We start from the raw sequence: 15510 nt of genomic DNA, 5'->3' as shown, positions 1-15510 counted from the left end.
CGCCCACACGAAAGCTGCCAGCACGGAATGCTGTAGCTGGTTTTCACTGTCCCTTGGAACTGCATTCGCTGCCACACAGACATTCGCTTTCCCCAAAAGCTTTGGTTCGTAAAGGGGCAACACTGTGTATCTCTCTGTCGCAGAGCCCGGCTGCCAAATTGGAAACGTCCAGCGATTGCGCCCACACGAAAGCTGCCAGCACGGAATGCTGTAGCTGGTTTTCACTGTCCCTTGGAACTGCATTCGCTGCCACACAGACATTCGCTTTCCCCAAAAGCTTTGGTTCGTAAAGGGGCAACACTGTGTATCTCTCTCTCGCAGAGCCCGGCTGCCAAATTGGAAACGTCCAGCGATTGCGCCCACACGAAAGCTGCCAGCACGGAATGCTGTAGCTGGTTTTCACTGTCCCTTGGAACTGCATTCGCTGCCACACAGACATTCGCTTTCCCCAAAAGCTTTGCTTGGTAAAGGGGCAACACTGTGTATCTCTCTCTCGCAGAGCCCGGCTGCCAAATTGGAAACGTCCAGCGATTGCGCCCACACGAAAGCTGCCAGCACGGAATGCTGTAGCTGGTTTTCACTGTCCCTTGGAACTGCATTCGCTGCCACACAGACATTCGCTTTCCCCAAAAGCTTTGCTTGGTAAAGGGGCAACACTGTGTATCTCTCTCTCGCAGAGCGCGGCTGCCAAATTGGAAACGTCCAGCGATTGCGCCCACACGAAAGCTGCCAGCACGGAATGCTGTAGCTGGTTTTCACTGTCCCTTGGAACTGCATTCGCTGCCACACAGACATTCGCTTTCCCCAAAAGCTTTGGTTCGTAAAGGGGCAACACTGTGTATCTCTCTCTCGCAGAGCCCGGCTGCCAAATTGGAAACGTCCAGCGATTGCGCCCACACGAAAGCTGCCAGCATGGAATGCTGTAGCTGGTTTTCACTGTCCCTTGGAACTGCATTCGCTGCCACACAGACATTCGCTTTCCCCAAAAGCTTTGGTTCGTAAAGGGGCAACACTGTGTATCTCTCTCTCGCAGAGCCCGGCTGCCAAATTGGAAACGTCCAGCGATTGAACCCACACGAAAGCTGCCAGCACGGAATGCTGTAGCTGGTTTTCACTGTCCCTTGGAACTGCATTCGCTGCCACACAGACATTCGCTTTCCCCAAAAGCTTTGGTTCGTAAAGGGGCAACACTGTGTATCTCTCTCTCGCAGAGCCCGGCTGCCAAATTGGAAACGTCCAGCGATTGCGCCCACACGAAAGCTGCCAGCACGGAATGCTGTAGCTGGTTTTCACTGTCCCTTGGAACTGCATTCGCTGCCACACAGACATTCGCTTTCCCCAAAAGCTTTGGTTCGTAAAGGGGCAACACTGTGTATCTCTCTCTCGCAGAGCCCGGCTGCCAAATTGGAAACGTCCAGCGATTGCGCCCACACGAAAGCTGCCAGCACGGAATGCTGTAGCTGGTTTTCACTGTCCCTTGGAACTGCATTCGCTGCCACACAGACATTCGCTTTCCCCAAAAGCTTTGGTTCGTAAAGGGGCAACACTGTGTATCTCTCTCTCGCAGAGCCCGGCTGCCAAATTGGAAACGTCCAGCGATTGAACCCACACGAAAGCTGCCAGCACGGAATGCTGTAGCTGGTTTTCACTGTCCCTTGGAACTGCATTCGCTGCCACACAGACATTCGCTTTCCCCAAAAGCTTTGGTTCGTAAAGGGGCAACACTGTGTATCTCTCTCTCGCAGAGCCCGGCTGCCAAATTGGAAACGTCCAGCGATTGCGCCCACACGAAAGCTGCCAGCACGGAATGCTGTAGCTGGTTTTCACTGTCCCTTGGAACTGCATTCGCTGCCACACAGACATTCGCTTTCCCCAAAAGCTTTGGTTCGTAAAGGGGCAACACTGTGTATCTCTCTCTCGCAGAGCCCGGCTGCCAAATTGGAAACGTCCAGCGATTGCGCCCACACGAAAGCTGCCAGCACGGAATGCTGTAGCTGGTTTTCACTGTCCCTTGGAACTGCATTCGCTGCCACACAGACATTCGCTTTCCCCAAAAGCTTTGGTTCGTAAAGGGGCAACACTGTGTATCTCTCTCTCGCAGAGCCCGGCTGCCAAATTGGAAACGTCCAGCGATTGCGCCCACACGAAAGCTGCCAGCACGGAATGCTGTAGCTGGTTTTCACTGTCCCTTGGAACTGCATTCGCTGCCACACAGACATTCGCTTTCCCCAAAAGCTTTGGTTCGTAAAGGGGCAACACTGTGTATCTCTCTCTCGCAGAGCCCGGCTGCCAAATTGGAAACGTCCAGCGATTGCGCCCACACGAAAGCTGCCAGCACGGAATGCTGTAGCTGGTTTTCACTGTCCCTTGGAACTGCATTCGCTGCCACACAGACATTCGCTTTCCCCAAAAGCTTTGGTTCGTAAAGGGGCAACACTGTGTATCTCTCTCTCGCAGAGCCCGGCTGCCAAATTGGAAACGTCCAGCGATTGCGCCCACACGAAAGCTGCCAGCACGGAATGCTGTAGCTGGTTTTCACTGTCCCTTGGAACTGCATTCGCTGCCACACAGACATTCGCTTTCCCCAAAAGCTTTGCTTGGTAAAGGGGCAACACTGTGTATCTCTCTCTCGCAGAGCGCGGCTGCCAAATTGGAAACGTCCAGCGATTGCGCCCACACGAAAGCTGCCAGCACGGAATGCTGTAGCTGGTTTTCACTGTCCCTTGGAACTGCATTCGCTGCCACACAGACATTCGCTTTCCCCAAAAGCTTTGGTTCGTAATGGGGCAACACTTTGTATCTCTCTCTCGCAGAGCCCGGCTGCCAAATTGGAAACGTCCAGCGATTGCGCCCACACGAAAGCTGCCAGCACGGAATGCTATAGCTGGTTTTCACTGTCCCTTGGAACTGCATTCGCTGCCACACAGACATTCGCTTTCCCCAAAAGCTTTGGTTCGTAAAGGGGCAACACTGTGTATCTCTCTCTCGCAGAGCCCGGCTGCCAAATTGGAAACGTCCAGCGATTGCGCCCACACGAAAGCTGCCAGCACGGAATGCTGTAGCTGGTTTTCACTGTCCCTTGGAACTGCATTCGCTGCCACACAGACATTCGCTTTCCCCAAAAGCTTTGGTTCGTAAAGGGGCAACACTGTGTATCTCTCTCTCGCAGAGCCCGGCTGCCAAATTGGAAACGTCCAGCGATTGCGCCCACACGAAAGCTGCCAGCACGGAATGCTGTAGCTGGTTTTCACTGTCCCTTGGAACTGCATTCGCTGCCACACAGACATTCGCTTTCCCCAAAAGCTTTGGTTCGTAAAGGGGCAACACTGTGTATCTCTCTCTCGCAGAGCCCGGCTGCCAAATTGGAAACGTCCAGCGATTGCGCCCACACGAAAGCTGCCAGCACGGAATGCTGTAGCTGGTTTTCACTGTCCCTTGGAACTGCATTCGCTGCCACACAGACATTCGCTTTCCCCAAAAGCTTTGGTTCGTAAAGGGGCAACACTGTGTATCTCTCTCTCGCAGAGCCCGGCTGCCAAATTGGAAACGTCCAGTGATTGCGCCCACACGAAAGCTGCCAGCACGGAATGCTGTAGCTGGTTTTCACTGTCCCTTGGAACTGCATTCGCTGCCACACAGACATTCGCTTTCCCCAAAAGCTTTGGTTCGTAAAGGGGCAACACTGTGTATCTCGCTCTCGCAGAGCCCGGCTGCCAAATTGGAAACGTCCAGCGATTGCGCCCACACTAAAGCTGCCAGCACGGAATGCTGTAGCTGGTTTTCACTGTCCCTTGGAACTGCATTCGCTGCCACACAGACATTCGCTTTCCCCAAAAGCTTTGGTTCGTAAAGGGGCAACACTGTGTATCTCTCTCTCGCAGAGCCCGGCTGCCAAATTGGAAACGTCCAGCGATTGCGCCCACACGAAAGCTGCCAGCACGGAATGCTGTAGCTGGTTTTCACTGTCCCTTGGAACTGCATTCGCTGCCACGCAGACATTCGCTTTCCCCAAAAGCTTTGGTTCGTAAAGGGGCAACACTGTGTCTCTCTCTCTCGCAGAGCCCGGCTGCCAAATTGGAAACGTCCAGCGATTGCGCCCACACGAAAGCTGCCAGCACGGAATGCTGTAGGTGGTTTTCACTGTCCCTTGGAACTGCATTCGTTGCCACACAGACATTCGCTTTCCCCAAAAGCTTGGATTCGTAAAGGGGCAACACTGTGTATCTCTCTCTCGCAGAGCCCGGCTGCCAAATTGGAAACGTCCAGCGATTGCGCCCACACGAAAGCTGCCAGCACGGAATGCTGTAGCTGGTTTTCACTGTCCCTTGGAACTGCATTCGCTGCCACACAGACATTCGCTTTCCCCAAAAGCTTTGGTTCGTAAAGGGGCAACACTGTGTATCTCTCTCTCGCAGAGCCCGGCTGCCAAATTGGAAACGTCCAGCGATTGCGCCCACACGAAAGCTGCCAGCACGGAATGCTGTAGCTGGTTTTCACTGTCCCTTGGAACTGCATTCGCTGCCACACAGACATTCGCTTTCCCCAAAAGCTTGGATTCGTAAAGGGGCAACACTCTGTATCTCGCTCTCGCAGAGCCCGGCTGCCAAATTGGAAACGTCCAGCGATTGCGCCCACACGAAAGCTGCCAGCACGGAATGCTGTAGCTGGTTTTCACTGTCCCTTGGAACTGCATTCGCTGCCACACAGACATTCGCTTTCCCCAAAAGCTTTGGTTCGTAAAGGGGCAACACTGTGTATCTCGCTCTCGCAGAGCGCGGCTGCCAAATTGGAAACGTCCAGCGATTGCGCCCACACGGAAGCTGCCAGCACGGAATGCTGTAGCTGGTTTTCACTGTCCCTTGGAACTGCATTCGCTGCCACACAGACATTCGCTTTCCCCAAAAGCTTTGGTTCGTAAAGGGGCAACACTGTGTCTCTCTCTCTCGCAGAGCCCGGCTGCCAAATTGGAAACGTCCAGCGATTGCGCCCACACGAAAGCTGCCAGCACGGAATGCTGTAGCTGGTTTTCACTGTCCCTTGGAACTGCATTCGCTGCCACACAGACATTCGCTTTCCCCAAAAGCTTGGATTCGTAAAGGGGCAACACTGTGTATCTCTCTCTCGCAGAGCGCGGCTGCCAAATTGGAAACGTCCAGCGATTGCGCCCACACGAAAGCTGCCAGCACGGAATGCTGTAGCTGGTTTTCACTGTCCCTTGGAACTGCATTCGCTGCCACACAGACATTCGCTTTCCCCAAAAGCTTTGGTTCGTAAAGGGGCAACACTGTGTATCTCTCTCTCGCAGAGCCCGGCTGCCAAATTGGAAACGTCCAGCGATTGCGCCCACACGAAAGCTGCCAGCACGGAATGCTATAGCTGGTTTTCACTGTCCCTTGGAACTGCATTCGCTGCCACACAGACATTCGCTTTCCCCAAAAGCTTTGGTTCGTAAAGGGGCAACACTGTGTATCTCTCTCTCGCAGAGCCCGGCTGCCAAATTGGAAACGTCCAGCGATTGCGCCCACACGAAAGCTGCCAGCACGGAATGCTGTAGCTGGTTTTCACTGTCCCTTGGAACTGCATTCGCTGCCACACAGACATTCGCTTTCCCCAAAAGCTTTGCTTGGTAAAGGGGCAACACTGTGTATCTCTCTCTCGCAGAGCCCGGCTGCCAAATTGGAAACGTCCAGCGATTGCGCCCACACGAAAGCTGCCAGCACGGAATGCTGTAGCTGGTTTTCACTGTCCCTTGGAACTGCATTCGCTGCCACACAGACATTCGCTTTCCCCAAAAGCTTTGCTTGGTAAAGGGGCAACACTGTGTATCTCTCTCTCGCAGAGCGCGGCTGCCAAATTGGAAACGTCCAGCGATTGCGCCCACACGAAAGCTGCCAGCACGGAATGCTGTAGCTGGTTTTCACTGTCCCTTGGAACTGCATTCGCTGCCACACAGACATTCGCTTTCCCCAAAAGCTTTGGTTCGTAAAGGGGCAACACTGTGTATCTCTCTCTCGCAGAGCCCGGCTGCCAAATTGGAAACGTCCAGCGATTGCGCCCACACGAAAGCTGCCAGCATGGAATGCTGTAGCTGGTTTTCACTGTCCCTTGGAACTGCATTCGCTGCCACACAGACATTCGCTTTCCCCAAAAGCTTTGGTTCGTAAAGGGGCAACACTGTGTATCTCTCTCTCGCAGAGCCCGGCTGCCAAATTGGAAACGTCCAGCGATTGAACCCACACGAAAGCTGCCAGCACGGAATGCTGTAGCTGGTTTTCACTGTCCCTTGGAACTGCATTCGCTGCCACACAGACATTCGCTTTCCCCAAAAGCTTTGGTTCGTAAAGGGGCAACACTGTGTATCTCTCTCTCGCAGAGCCCGGCTGCCAAATTGGAAACGTCCAGCGATTGCGCCCACACGAAAGCTGCCAGCACGGAATGCTGTAGCTGGTTTTCACTGTCCCTTGGAACTGCATTCGCTGCCACACAGACATTCGCTTTCCCCAAAAGCTTTGGTTCGTAAAGGGGCAACACTGTGTATCTCTCTCTCGCAGAGCCCGGCTGCCAAATTGGAAACGTCCAGCGATTGCGCCCACACGAAAGCTGCCAGCACGGAATGCTGTAGCTGGTTTTCACTGTCCCTTGGAACTGCATTCGCTGCCACACAGACATTCGCTTTCCCCAAAAGCTTTGGTTCGTAAAGGGGCAACACTGTGTATCTCTCTCTCGCAGAGCCCGGCTGCCAAATTGGAAACGTCCAGCGATTGAACCCACACGAAAGCTGCCAGCACGGAATGCTGTAGCTGGTTTTCACTGTCCCTTGGAACTGCATTCGCTGCCACACAGACATTCGCTTTCCCCAAAAGCTTTGGTTCGTAAAGGGGCAACACTGTGTATCTCTCTCTCGCAGAGCCCGGCTGCCAAATTGGAAACGTCCAGCGATTGCGCCCACACGAAAGCTGCCAGCACGGAATGCTGTAGCTGGTTTTCACTGTCCCTTGGAACTGCATTCGCTGCCACACAGACATTCGCTTTCCCCAAAAGCTTTGGTTCGTAAAGGGGCAACACTGTGTATCTCTCTCTCGCAGAGCCCGGCTGCCAAATTGGAAACGTCCAGCGATTGCGCCCACACGAAAGCTGCCAGCACGGAATGCTGTAGCTGGTTTTCACTGTCCCTTGGAACTGCATTCGCTGCCACACAGACATTCGCTTTCCCCAAAAGCTTTGGTTCGTAAAGGGGCAACACTGTGTATCTCTCTCTCGCAGAGCCCGGCTGCCAAATTGGAAACGTCCAGCGATTGCGCCCACACGAAAGCTGCCAGCACGGAATGCTGTAGCTGGTTTTCACTGTCCCTTGGAACTGCATTCGCTGCCACACAGACATTCGCTTTCCCCAAAAGCTTTGGTTCGTAAAGGGGCAACACTGTGTATCTCTCTCTCGCAGAGCCCGGCTGCCAAATTGGAAACGTCCAGCGATTGCGCCCACACGAAAGCTGCCAGCACGGAATGCTGTAGCTGGTTTTCACTGTCCCTTGGAACTGCATTCGCTGCCACACAGACATTCGCTTTCCCCAAAAGCTTTGGTTCGTAAAGGGGCAACACTGTGTATCTCTCTCTCGCAGAGCCCGGCTGCCAAATTGGAAACGTCCAGCGATTGCGCCCACACGAAAGCTGCCAGCACGGAATGCTGTAGCTGGTTTTCACTGTCCCTTGGAACTGCATTCGCTGCCACACAGACATTCGCTTTCCCCAAAAGCTTTGCTTGGTAAAGGGGCAACACTGTGTATCTCTCTCTCGCAGAGCGCGGCTGCCAAATTGGAAACGTCCAGCGATTGCGCCCACACGAAAGCTGCCAGCACGGAATGCTGTAGCTGGTTTTCACTGTCCCTTGGAACTGCATTCGCTGCCACACAGACATTCGCTTTCCCCAAAAGCTTTGGTTCGTAATGGGGCAACACTTTGTATCTCTCTCTCGCAGAGCCCGGCTGCCAAATTGGAAACGTCCAGCGATTGCGCCCACACGAAAGCTGCCAGCACGGAATGCTATAGCTGGTTTTCACTGTCCCTTGGAACTGCATTCGCTGCCACACAGACATTCGCTTTCCCCAAAAGCTTTGGTTCGTAAAGGGGCAACACTGTGTATCTCTCTCTCGCAGAGCCCGGCTGCCAAATTGGAAACGTCCAGCGATTGCGCCCACACGAAAGCTGCCAGCACGGAATGCTGTAGCTGGTTTTCACTGTCCCTTGGAACTGCATTCGCTGCCACACAGACATTCGCTTTCCCCAAAAGCTTTGGTTCGTAAAGGGGCAACACTGTGTATCTCTCTCTCGCAGAGCCCGGCTGCCAAATTGGAAACGTCCAGCGATTGCGCCCACACGAAAGCTGCCAGCACGGAATGCTGTAGCTGGTTTTCACTGTCCCTTGGAACTGCATTCGCTGCCACACAGACATTCGCTTTCCCCAAAAGCTTTGGTTCGTAAAGGGGCAACACTGTGTATCTCTCTCTCGCAGAGCCCGGCTGCCAAATTGGAAACGTCCAGCGATTGCGCCCACACGAAAGCTGCCAGCACGGAATGCTGTAGCTGGTTTTCACTGTCCCTTGGAACTGCATTCGCTGCCACACAGACATTCGCTTTCCCCAAAAGCTTTGGTTCGTAAAGGGGCAACACTGTGTATCTCTCTCTCGCAGAGCCCGGCTGCCAAATTGGAAACGTCCAGTGATTGCGCCCACACGAAAGCTGCCAGCACGGAATGCTGTAGCTGGTTTTCACTGTCCCTTGGAACTGCATTCGCTGCCACACAGACATTCGCTTTCCCCAAAAGCTTTGGTTCGTAAAGGGGCAACACTGTGTATCTCGCTCTCGCAGAGCCCGGCTGCCAAATTGGAAACGTCCAGCGATTGCGCCCACACTAAAGCTGCCAGCACGGAATGCTGTAGCTGGTTTTCACTGTCCCTTGGAACTGCATTCGCTGCCACACAGACATTCGCTTTCCCCAAAAGCTTTGGTTCGTAAAGGGGCAACACTGTGTATCTCTCTCTCGCAGAGCCCGGCTGCCAAATTGGAAACGTCCAGCGATTGCGCCCACACGAAAGCTGCCAGCACGGAATGCTGTAGCTGGTTTTCACTGTCCCTTGGAACTGCATTCGCTGCCACGCAGACATTCGCTTTCCCCAAAAGCTTTGGTTCGTAAAGGGGCAACACTGTGTCTCTCTCTCTCGCAGAGCCCGGCTGCCAAATTGGAAACGTCCAGCGATTGCGCCCACACGAAAGCTGCCAGCACGGAATGCTGTAGGTGGTTTTCACTGTCCCTTGGAACTGCATTCGTTGCCACACAGACATTCGCTTTCCCCAAAAGCTTGGATTCGTAAAGGGGCAACACTGTGTATCTCTCTCTCGCAGAGCCCGGCTGCCAAATTGGAAACGTCCAGCGATTGCGCCCACACGAAAGCTGCCAGCACGGAATGCTGTAGCTGGTTTTCACTGTCCCTTGGAACTGCATTCGCTGCCACACAGACATTCGCTTTCCCCAAAAGCTTTGGTTCGTAAAGGGGCAACACTGTGTATCTCTCTCTCGCAGAGCCCGGCTGCCAAATTGGAAACGTCCAGCGATTGCGCCCACACGAAAGCTGCCAGCACGGAATGCTGTAGCTGGTTTTCACTGTCCCTTGGAACTGCATTCGCTGCCACACAGACATTCGCTTTCCCCAAAAGCTTGGATTCGTAAAGGGGCAACACTCTGTATCTCGCTCTCGCAGAGCCCGGCTGCCAAATTGGAAACGTCCAGCGATTGCGCCCACACGAAAGCTGCCAGCACGGAATGCTGTAGCTGGTTTTCACTGTCCCTTGGAACTGCATTCGCTGCCACACAGACATTCGCTTTCCCCAAAAGCTTTGGTTCGTAAAGGGGCAACACTGTGTATCTCGCTCTCGCAGAGCGCGGCTGCCAAATTGGAAACGTCCAGCGATTGCGCCCACACGGAAGCTGCCAGCACGGAATGCTGTAGCTGGTTTTCACTGTCCCTTGGAACTGCATTCGCTGCCACACAGACATTCGCTTTCCCCAAAAGCTTTGGTTCGTAAAGGGGCAACACTGTGTCTCTCTCTCTCGCAGAGCCCGGCTGCCAAATTGGAAACGTCCAGCGATTGCGCCCACACGAAAGCTGCCAGCACGGAATGCTGTAGCTGGTTTTCACTGTCCCTTGGAACTGCATTCGCTGCCACACAGACATTCGCTTTCCCCAAAAGCTTGGATTCGTAAAGGGGCAACACTGTGTATCTCTCTCTCGCAGAGCGCGGCTGCCAAATTGGAAACGTCCAGCGATTGCGCCCACACGAAAGCTGCCAGCACGGAATGCTGTAGCTGGTTTTCACTGTCCCTTGGAACTGCATTCGCTGCCACACAGACATTCGCTTTCCCCAAAAGCTTTGGTTCGTAAAGGGGCAACACTGTGTATCTCTCTCTCGCAGAGCCCGGCTGCCAAATTGGAAACGTCCAGCGATTGCGCCCACACGAAAGCTGCCAGCACGGAATGCTATAGCTGGTTTTCACTGTCCCTTGGAACTGCATTCGCTGCCACACAGACATTCGCTTTCCCCAAAAGCTTTGGTTCGTAAAGGGGCAACACTGTGTATCTCTCTCTCGCAGAGCCCGGCTGCCAAATTGGAAACGTCCAGCGATTGCGCCCACACGAAAGCTGCCAGCACGGAATGCTGTAGCTGGTTTTCACTGTCCCTTGGAACTGCATTCGCTGCCACACAGACATTCGCTTTCCCCAAAAGCTTTGGTTCGTAATGGGGCAACACTTTGTATCTCTCTCTCGCAGAGCCCGGCTGCCAAATTGGAAACGTCCAGCGATTGCGCCCACACGAAAGCTGCCAGCACGGAATGCTATAGCTGGTTTTCACTGTCCCTTGGAACTGCATTCGCTGCCACACAGACATTCGCTTTCCCCAAAAGCTTTGGTTCGTAAAGGGGCAACACTGTGTATCTCTCTCTCGCAGAGCCCGGCTGCCAAATTGGAAACGTCCAGCGATTGCGCCCACACGGAAGCTGCCAGCACGGAATGCTGTAGCTGGTTTTCACTGTCCCTTGGAACTGCATTCGCTGCCACACAGACATTCGCTTTCCCCAAAAGCTTTGGTTCGTAAAGGGGCAACACTGTGTATCTCGCTCTCGCAGAGCCCGGCTGCCAAATTGGAAACGTCCAGCGATTGCGCCCACACGAAAGCTGCCAGCACGGAATGCTGTAGCTGGTTTTCACTGTCCCTTGGAACTGCATTCGCTGCCACACAGACATTCGCTTTCCCCAAAAGCTTTGGTTCGTAAAGGGGCAACACTGTGTATCTCTCTCTCGCAGAGCCCGGCTGCCAAATTGGAAACGTCCAGCGATTGCGCCCACACGGAAGCTGCCAGCACGGAATGCTGTAGCTGGTTTTCACTGTCCCTTGGAACTGCATTCGCTGCCACACAGACATTCGCTTTCCCCAAAAGCTTTGGTTCGTAAAGGGGCAACACTGTGTATCTCTCTCTCGCAGAGCCCGGCTGCCAAATTGGAAACGTCCAGCGATTGCGCCCACACGAAAGCTGCCAGCACGGAATGCTGTAGCTGGTTTTCACTGTCCCTTGGAACTGCATTCGCTGCCACACAGACATTCGCTTTCCCCAAAAGCTTTGGTTCGTAAAGGGGCAACACTGTGTATCTCTCTCTCGCAGAGCCCGGCTGCCAAATTGGAAACGTCCAGCGATTGCGCCCACACGAAAGCTGCCAGCACGGAATGCTGTAGCTGGTTTTCACTGTCCCTTGGAACTGCATTCGCTGCCACACAGACATTCGCTTTCCCCAAAAGCTTTGGTTCGTAAAGGGGCAACACTGTGTATCTCTCTCTCGCAGAGCCCGGCTGCCAAATTGGAAACGTCCAGCGATTGCGCCCACACGAAAGCTGCCAGCACGGAATGCTGTAGCTGGTTTTCACTGTCCCTTGGAACTGCATTCGCTGCCACACAGACATTCGCTTTCCCCAAAAGCTTTGCTTGGTAAAGGGGCAACACTGTGTATCTCTCTCTCGCAGAGCGCGGCTGCCAAATTGGAAACGTCCAGCGATTGCGCCCACACGAAAGCTGCCAGCACGGAATGCTGTAGCTGGTTTTCACTGTCCCTTGGAACTGCATTCGCTGCCACACAGACATTCGCTTTCCCCAAAAGCTTTGGTTCGTAAAGGGGCAACACTTTGTATCTCTCTCTCGCAGAGCCCGGCTGCCAAATTGGAAACGTCCAGCGATTGCGCCCACACGAAAGCTGCCAGCACGGAATGCTATAGCTGGTTTTCACTGTCCCTTGGAACTGCATTCGCTGCCACACAGACATTCGCTTTCCCCAAAAGCTTTGGTTCGTAAAGGGGCAACACTGTGTATCTCTCTCTCGCAGAGCCCGGCTGCCAAATTGGAAACGTCCAGCGATTGCGCCCACACAGAAGCTGCCAGCACGGAATGCTGTAGCTGGTTTTCACTGTCCCTTGGAACTGCATTCGCTGCCACACAGACATTCGCTTTCCCCAAAAGCTTTGGTTCGTAAAGGGGCAACACTGTGTCTCTCTCTCTCGCAGAGCCCGGCTGCCAAATTGGAAACGTCCAGCGATTGCGCCCACACGAAAGCTGCCAGCACGGAATGCTGTAGCTGGTTTTCACTGTCCCTTGGAACTGCATTCGCTGCCACACAGACATTCGCTTTCCCCAAAAGCTTTGGTTCGTAAAGGGGCAACACTGTGTATCTCTCTCTCGCAGAGCCCGGCTGCCAAATTGGAAATGTCCAGCGATTGCGCCCACACGAAAGCTGCCAGCACGGAATGCTGTAGCTGGTTTTCACTGTCCCTTGGAACTGCATTCGCTGCCACACAGACATTCGCTTTCCCCAAAAGCTTTGGTTCGTAAAGGGGCAACACTGTGTATCTCTCTCTCGCAGAGCCCGGCTGCCAAATTGGAAACGTCCAGCGATTGCGCCCACACGAAAGCTGCCAGCACGGAATGCTGTAGCTGGTTTTCACTGTCCCTTGGAACTGCATTCGCTGCCACACAGACATTCGCTTTCCCCAAAAGCTTGGATTCGTAAAGGGGCAACACTCTGTATCTCGCTCTCGCAGAGCCCGGCTGCCAAATTGGAAACGTCCAGCGATTGCGCCCACACGAAAGCTGCCAGCACGGAATGCTGTAGCTGGTTTTCACTGTCCCTTGGAACTGCATTCGCTGCCACACAGACATTCGCTTTCCCCAAAAGCTTTGGTTCGTAAAGGGGCAACACTGTGTATCTCGCTCTCGCAGAGCGCGGCTGCCAAATTGGAAACGTCCAGCGATTGCGCCCACACGGAAGCTGCCAGCACGGAATGCTGTAGCTGGTTTTCACTGTCCCTTGGAACTGCATTCGCTGCCACACAGACATTCGCTTTCCCCAAAAGCTTTGGTTCGTAAAGGGGCAACACTGTGTCTCTCTCTCTCGCAGAGCCCGGCTGCCAAATTGGAAACGTCCAGCGATTGCGCCCACACGAAAGCTGCCAGCACGGAATGCTGTAGCTGGTTTTCACTGTCCCTTGGAACTGCATTCGCTGCCACACAGACATTCGCTTTCCCCAAAAGCTTTGGTTCGTAAAGGGGCAACACTGTGTATCTCGCTCTCGCAGAGCCCGGCTGCCAAATTGGAAACGTCCAGTGATTGCGCCCACACGAAAGCTGCCAGCACGGAATGCTGTAGCTGGTTTTCACTGTCCCTTGGAACTGCATTCGCTGCCACACAGACATTCGCTTTCCCCAAAAGCTTTGGTTCGTAAAGGGGCAACACTGTGTATCTCTCTCTCGCAGAGCCCGGCTGCCAAATTGGAAACGTCCAGCGATTGCGCCCACACGAAAGCTGCCAGCACGGAATGCTATAGCTGGTTTTCACTGTCCCTTGGAACTGCATTCGCTGCCACACAGACATTCGCTTTCCCCAAAAGCTTGGATTCGTAAAGGGGCAACACTGTGTATCTCTCTCTCGCAGAGCCCGGCTGCCAAATTGGAAACGTCCAGCGATTGCGCCCACACGAAAGCTGCCAGCACGGAATGCTGTAGCTGGTTTTCACTGTCCCTTGGAACTGCATTCGCTGCCACACAGACATTCGCTTTCCCCAAAAGCTTGGATTCGTAAAGGGGCAACACTGTGTATCTCTCTCTCGCAGAGCGCGGCTGCCAAATTGGAAACGTCCAGCGATTGCGCCCACACGAAAGCTGCCAGCACGGAATGCTGTAGCTGGTTTTCACTGTCCCTTGGAACTGCATTCGCTGCCACACAGACATTCGCTTTCCCCAAAAGCTTTGGTTCGTAAAGGGGCAACACTGTGTATCTCTCTCTCGCAGAGCCCGGCTGCCAAATTGGAAACGTCCAGCGATTGCGCCCACACGAAAGCTGCCAGCACGGAATGCTATAGCTGGTTTTCACTGTCCCTTGGAACTGCATTCGCTGCCACACAGACATTCGCTTTCCCCAAAAGCTTTGGTTCGTAAAGGGGCAACACTGTGTATCTCTCTCTCGCAGAGCCCGGCTGCCAAATTGGAAACGTCCAGCGATTGCGCCCACACGGAAGCTGCCAGCACGGAATGCTGTAGCTGGTTTTCACTGTCCCTTGGAACTGCATTCGCTGCCACACAGACATTCGCTTTCCCCAAAAGCTTTGGTTCGTAAAGGGGCAACACTGTGTATCTCTCTCTCGCAGAGCCCGGCTGCCAAATTGGAAACGTCCAGCGATTGCGCCCACACGAAAGCTGCCAGCATGGAATGCTGTAGCTGGTTTTCACTGTCCCTTGGAACTGCATTCGCTGCCACACAGACATTCGCTTTCCCCAAAAGCTTTGGTTCGTAAAGGGGCAACACTGTGTATCTCTCTCTCGCAGAGCCCGGCTGCCAAATTGGAAACGTCCAGCGATTGAACCCACACGAAAGCTGCCAGCACGGAATGCTGTAGCTGGTTTTCACTGTCCCTTGGAACTGCATTCGCTGCCACACAGACATTCGCTTTCCCCAAAAGCTTTGGTTCGTAAAGGGGCAACACTGTGTATCTCTCTCTCGCAGAGCCCGGCTGCCAAATTGGAAACGTCCAGCGATTGCGCCCACACGAAAGCTGCCAGCACGGAATGCTGTAGCTGGTTTTCACTGTCCCTTGGAACTGCATTCGCTGCCACACAGACATTCGCTTTCCCCAAAAGCTTTGGTTCGTAAAGGGGCAACACTGTGTATCTCTCTCTCGCAGAGCCCGGCTGCCAAATTGGAAACGTCCAGTGATTGCGCCCACGCGAAAGCTGCCACCACGGAATGCTGTAGCTGGTTTTCACTGTCCCTTGGAACTGCATTCGCTGCCACACAGACATTCGCTTTCCCCAAAAGCTTTGGTTCGTAAAGGGGCAACACTGTGTATCTCTCTCTCGCAGAGCCCGGCTGCCAAATTGGAAACGTCCAGCGATTGCGCCCACACGAAAGCTGCCAGCAC

The sequence above is a fragment of the Mycteria americana genome, chromosome 10 (genome assembly GCF_035582795.1).
Source record: "Mycteria americana isolate JAX WOST 10 ecotype Jacksonville Zoo and Gardens chromosome 10, USCA_MyAme_1.0, whole genome shotgun sequence".
NCBI classification, from domain to species: Eukaryota; Metazoa; Chordata; class Aves; order Ciconiiformes; family Ciconiidae; genus Mycteria; species Mycteria americana.
Note: the sequence above shows the minus strand (reverse complement) of the source record.